Source organism: Chrysochloris asiatica, unplaced genomic scaffold (assembly GCF_000296735.1).
Source record: "Chrysochloris asiatica unplaced genomic scaffold, ChrAsi1.0 scaffold00013, whole genome shotgun sequence".
Taxonomy (NCBI): Eukaryota; Metazoa; Chordata; class Mammalia; order Afrosoricida; family Chrysochloridae; genus Chrysochloris; species Chrysochloris asiatica.
Window position 1 is genome coordinate 2,681,133 of NW_006408531.1, and position 6,586 is coordinate 2,687,718.

Here is a 6,586-nt window from a genome sequence, read left to right on the forward strand (position 1 = left end):
AAAAAAAAAAAAAAAAAGCCACTAAAGACCCAATGGCTCTCCTCTTGACCCACATGGTGTCACCTTAAGTCAAAATTGATACCACAGTAATTGTTTGGTTTGTTGCTGTTTATGTAAAGAAGGTAGACCTGAAAGCCCAGAAGGACATCATGCTTGGTAAATGAGAGGGTCAGTGAAAAAGAGGAAACTTCTCAGAGATGGATGGTCATAGTGGCTGCAACAATGGCTTTATATATAGCAACGCTTGGGAGGATGAAAGTTCAAAGGGCATAGAAGACTCAAAAGGCCATGTTGTGGTACTGGGAGGGAAAGAAGGTCACACAGGAGTTACTGAGTTACACGGGAAGGTAAGTTGTTTCACAGCGTGAGCTTAGAGGATGTGGTTGGAAGCCAATGTCACTCACTGGCAGAGACACACTGCTTCTGCAGCAGCTGCATGTTTTCACTTAACTCCTCAGTGAGGAGGCAAATAATACATGCAGGAAGGAGGTTCGTCAAAGGAAGAAAGGTGGAGGTCAAACAAGAGAAACGACGAGAAGGGATGATAGGAAAGTGGTTCCAGGAACAGCTAGGGCTCAGTGATCTGCTGTCCCAGGTGGCTCCTGTTGGCAGTAGGGCCTCTTCAGTTCTGTGTAATATCTACTTTTCTAAAGTTGTCTTTCATTTGCAATCACCAGACATAATTGAATTGGCCAGTGAGAGACATGGGAAGTGAGAATGATCCAAGGTCTTTTTAGAACCTGGAGCTGCTCATAGCAAAGCCAGGTTGGAGCCTGTCCCTCTAAAGCAAGCAGGCTTTTTTCTTTCTTTCACTCTTTTGTTTTGTTTTGTTTTTCTTTCGTCTCATCAGTACCAGTTGCTGTTGAGTCGACTCCAACTCATGCCAACACCATGTGTGTTAAGAGTAGCTCTGTGTCCATAGGATTGTTAGGGATTTGCTTTGGAAGTAGATTTGAGGTCCTTCCTTGTAAAGAGCCTTCCTTCTGAACTGAACTTCCAACCATGTGCACTACCCAGGGACTTCGTTGTTGTCTTGTTGTTGTTTAAGTGCCATGGAATCGGTTCCGATTCACAGTAACCCGGCAGAGGATTTCCGGGGCTGTTAATCATGACAGGACTAGAAAACTTCATCTTTCTCCCGTGGAACAGCTGCTAGTTTCGAACTGATGACCTTAAGGTTAGCAGCCCGACTCGTAATGACTACGTTACCCAAAGGACAATGATGTGAATATTAGAAACATAAAATAAACGCTCTTCCCCATAGGATGGGTTTGAGACAGCACTAGCCTACAAATTTTGTATGGAAGTTTAGATTTCTGTATTGTCAAGATGTCTACATGTCTGTATGGATACATAATACTGTGCTATCTTCAGAGTCAAGACATTTGTGCAATTCATCTTTTTAAGCAATCCAGAAAATATTCTATCTGAATAAATGATTAAAGTGAATATACATAAATCATTTTAAGCACTTAAAAATTAGCTAGCTAGCCAAACTCTTTATTTCAGATTCTGTTGTTGTTATCTTTGTTAAGTATTGACTCATAGTGACCCTGTATAGGGTTTCCAAGGAGCAGTTTGTGGTTTTGAACTGCAGACTGGGGGTTAGCAGTCCAGTACTTATCCTACAGTGCCACATCAGGACTCTTCAGATTCTGTTAAGCAGCATTTAATCATTAATTCAATAACAAATGAGCACCTACTATGTGCTAGGCACAGCTTTATACTTGGAGGTACAATGTCTCCTCAGTCACGAAGGAAGTATTCTAATATAGAAACAAACAAGTGACATTTTCACGGGACACTAAATGCCTTGAAATAACTCAAACAAGCCAGCACTGGGGAGAGATGAAGAGCCCAGGCTCTGGAGTTGCACTGTTTTGATTCCTAGCTCTTCACTTGCTATGTATGTGATGTTGGCCAAGCTTCTCTTCTATGGAGCCTCCATTTCCTTAGTGCTTGTACAGTGCTGTCGAGTAGGTTCTGACTCATAGCAACCCCATGTCCCTAAAACAAGCCTGTGCTCTGTCCTGCGCCGCCCACAGTCGCCATGTTTGATCCTGGTTGCAGCCACTGTGCCAATCCAGCTCACTGAGGGTCTTCCTCTTTTTTTCCCTAACTTTTTATTGTAAACTGAGTGAAGGTTTACTTAGCAGTTCATCAGTTTTACATTCAACAAATCATGTAAGTATATGATCTTTACAGTGATTGCAATCCCCTCTATGTATCATCAGTTAACAGTATTTACCTGTATTCATTTTAATTATTGCATTCTTCTCTGTGTCTCCTGCTACCTTTATTTTTCCTCTGCTGACCTCCCTCTTATTGTATATTGCCTGCCCTGTCACTCATGTTAACATGTGTCTCATCCTCTAGCCCACGAATAACTTTCCCTCCCCTCTTCTGCCTCCCCTTTTAACCATCAAAGATTGTTTCTTTAAGTTTTCTTGAGACTCCTGGCAAGATGGTGGACTAGGCAGACACACTACATGGACCCTCTACAACACAGATACAACAGACCAAATAAAACAGACACAAGTATAAATTTTGGCACCCTGAACTTCAGAAAAAAGGTTAGAGAGGTGAATGGAGTGCTTGCTGGGTGGTGAGACCACCCAGCAAGGATGGCAAGAGAGGGTGGCTGAGTGGTGAATGGCTGACCAGATGCACATCGACCATCTTGTAAGCAGCTTTGGCAATGGAGGGAAGCCTAGCAGAGCAGATTCGTCTGGGTGATAGGAAAGGTGCAATTTCTTCTTTTTCCCTATGTTCCCCTGGTGACCAGAGGTATGGCCAGCTCCCACCATCAACCACCCCCCAGCACAGACGGCTCTCTGGGAGTTCAGAGTCATGTGGTTGGGATCCACACCAGTGTGAGTTAGGCACTATATGCACCATTTTGGTGAGCTTCTTTGGTGCCTGGATCCAGGTGGGCTTGGCTCCAGACCTACAAAACCTGCAGAGCCACCAGACCAGCATTTAACCAGTCACCCTGCCCCTGGTTTGCCTGTGGTCCTAACAAGCACTGAAACCAACTCCATCAAGGGTCCCCACAAACTACTTCTGGACTGAGTACCCTGAACACAGACAACACTGAGGCCAAAAGGGACTCCATCTAGGGCCAGGAAGTCTGCTGTCACATCCCTTCCATAACCACCATATGAGGTCCTTGAATTGCAGGAGCCCACCAGAGATTTCTCTCCTTCAGATCCAATAACTCCACTGTATGTTTCTTTTACAAATACAACAACCTCAAAATGCCCCAGAGACAACAGACTATTTTATCTCACACAAAGAAACAAGAGAAAATGGCACAAATAAAAGAAAAAGATGCAGAGACAAGAAATGTTTTTGAGGTCATGGAACAAACTGAAAAATAATTCAAATGAATGATATTTAAGTACCTTCAGAGAAATGACAGAGAATTTAGGAAAGCAAGGAAAGCACAGAAAAAATTTAAGAATAATTCAGGAAAACACTACAAGAACTTGAGTGCCTTCAAACCTGAGGGGCTCATCTTTCAGCATTATATCTGACAATACCCTGATTTTATCCATCAAGTTTCAATATTCATTATGTTTTCAGTGGCTAAACAATAAGAAGTAGTCTGCCTCTCCTTCATCCTAGTCTATTTTAATCAGCTGATACCTGTCCTCCATGAGTGGACCCTGCTGGTATTTAAAATACTGGTGACATAGTTTCCAGCATCACAGCAATACACAAGCCACTGCAGTATGATAAACTGATAGACGAGTGGTGACAGAAACCTAAACAGGGTCACTATGAGTGGGAACCATTTCAACAACAATAACAAAGGACACCTGGTAGCATTGTAAGAGAAGCACTGGACTGCTAACTACAAGGTCAGTAATTCCAACCCACTAGCTGAGACTTTCTGCTCCCTATATAGAGTTACTATGAATCATACTATAGCTATAAAAGTGGGAGGAGTTATAGGGTTTCTATGAGTTGAAATTGACTTGAGGGCACACAACTTTTTCCCTAACAGTTTATATATTTGAGTTTATTGAACTTCCTTTTATTTACCTATTTGGTTCTTCTCAATCTACACATAAGGATATCATATTCAAACTGAAGGAAATCCAAGACAATGAACAAATCATTATGTCAGAAGAAAAAAAAACACTTTACCAATAGAAAAACATGGAGAATAATTACATTACATTTCTTTTCAGAAATCAAGCAAGGAAAAAGAGTAGAGTAAAATATTTAAGAATTGAAAAAAAGAAAAACAACAACAAAACTTACCAGCCTAGATTTCTGCACCCAGCAAAAATATCCTTCGAAAGTGAAGAAGGAAGAGAAAGAAATATTTTCTAATACAAATTTTACTTGCATGTGGTATTAATGATCTTGTTTAATTGTTTCCACATTCCATTTGGTCACCTCTCTTTGGAATGGGTGTCAGAAGAGACTCTGAAACTTACTCTCCAGCATTGCTGTTGTTGTTGTAGGTGCCATCGAGTCAGTACTGACTCATAGTGACCCTATGCACAACAGAATGAAACACTGCCTGGTCCTAGGCCAACCTCACAAATGTTGCCATGCTTGAGCTCACTGATGCTGTCACTTTCCCAATCCATTTCACTGAGGGTCTTCCTTTTTTCTGAGCCTCCACCTTACCAAATATGATATTCTTCTCCAGTGACTGGTCCCTCCTGACAATATGTCTGCAGTATGAGATACGAAGTCAGACCATTCTGGACTCTAAGGAGAACTGGCTACACTTCTTCCAACACAGATCTGTTTGTTCTTTTGGCAGCCCATGGCACTTTCAATATTCTCCTCCAATACCATAACTCAAATGAATAAATTCTTCTATGGTCTTCCTAATTCACAGTCTAGTTTCACATGCATATGAGGTTACTGAAAATACCATGGCTTGGGTCAGGTGTACCTTAGTCCTCAAGCTGACATTTTTGTCACTTTGACACTTTAAAAAGGTCTTGTGTAGCAGATTTGCCCAATGCAATACGTCGTTTGATTTCTTGACTGCTGCTTCCATGAGTGTTGATGAAGTTCCCAAGAAGAATGAAGTCCTTGACAAGTTCAATCTTTTCTGTTGATTAGAATGTTGTTTATTGGTCCAGTGGTGAGGATTTTTGTTTTCTTTACATTGAGATGCAATCCATACCAAAGGCCATGGTCTTTGATCTTCATCAGTAAGTATTTGAAGTCCTGTTCACTTTCAGCAAGCAAGGTTGTATCATCTGCATATTGCAGGTTATTAATGAGTCTTCTTCCAATCCTCATGCCATGGTTTTCTTCATACAACCCAGATTCTTGGATTATTTGCTCAGCATACAGGTTGAATAAGTATGGTGAAAGAATACAACCCTGTCACACACCTTTCTTAATTTTAAACTATTCAGTGTTCCTATGTTTTGTTTGAACAACTGCCTCTTGGTCCATGTACAGATTCCTCATTAGCACAATTTAGTGTTTGGGAATACTCATACTTCGCAATGTTGTCCATAGCGTGTCATGACCCACACAATCAAAAGCCTTTGCGTAGTCAATAAAGCATAGGTAAACATTTTTCTGATATTCTCTGCTTTCAGCCAAGATCCACTGGACATCAGCAATGAAACCCCTCATTCCATGTCCTCTTCTGAATCCAGCTAGAACCTCTGGAAGTTCTCTGTCAATGTATGCTTGCAGCCATTTCCGTATTAGTTTTAGTAAAACTTTACTCGCATGGGATATCAAAGATATTGTCCGATGATTTCTGCATTCTGTTGGTTCACCTCTCTTTGGAATGGGCACAAATACGGATCTCTTCCAATTAGTTGGCCAGATAATTGTCATCCAAATTTCTTGGCAGAGATGAGTGAGTGCCTCCAGGGCCACCTCACTTTCTTGAAAGATTTCAATTTTTATTCCATCAATTCCTGGTGCCTTGTTCTTTGCCAATTCCTTCAATGTACCTTGGACTTCTTCCTTCAGTATCATTGGCTCTTGATTATATGCTACCTCTTGAAATAATTGAACATCAACCATTTACTTTTCCTTTCATCTTCTTTTGATGCTTTCTGCATCAGTCAATAATTTGCCAAGAGAATCCTTCAATAACGAAAGTCAAGGCTTGAATTTTTCCTTCAGTTCCCCCAGCTTGAGAAATGCTGAACGTGTTCTTCCTTTTTGGTTTTCTGACTCCAGATCTTTGAACATTTCGTTGTAATATTTGACTATGTCTTCTTAAGATGACCTTTGAAATATTCTGTTCAGCTCTTGTACTTCCTCATTTCTTTCATTTGCTTTAGCATCTCTATACTGGAAAGCAAATTTCAGTGAATTTCCAAGGGCAGCTTGGGAAGACAAAGTCAAGTATTATAACAACATAGAGTTAGAAAATCAAAGGATTCTATGGGAAAATATTGAATGATACAGAAAACATCAAAAGTAGATGGATGGAATACACAGAGTTATATTTGGTTGTTGTTGTTGTTGTCAGGTGTCATCGAGTCAGAACCGACTCATAGCGACCCCATGCACAGCAGAACGAAACAATGTCCGATCCTGGACCAACCTCACTACCGCTGCCACACTTGAGTCCATCAATGAT

The 6,586-nt window shown here is 41.0% G+C and overlaps 1 protein-coding gene across 1 annotated transcript in view; it reads right to left on the bottom strand.

Moving 5' to 3' along the window:
* Positions 1 to 6,586, bottom strand: part of ZC2HC1B (zinc finger, C2HC-type containing 1B) — a 45,145-nt gene that overhangs the window by 14,357 nt on the left and 24,202 nt on the right. The gene's annotated exons all lie outside the window — the stretch shown is intronic.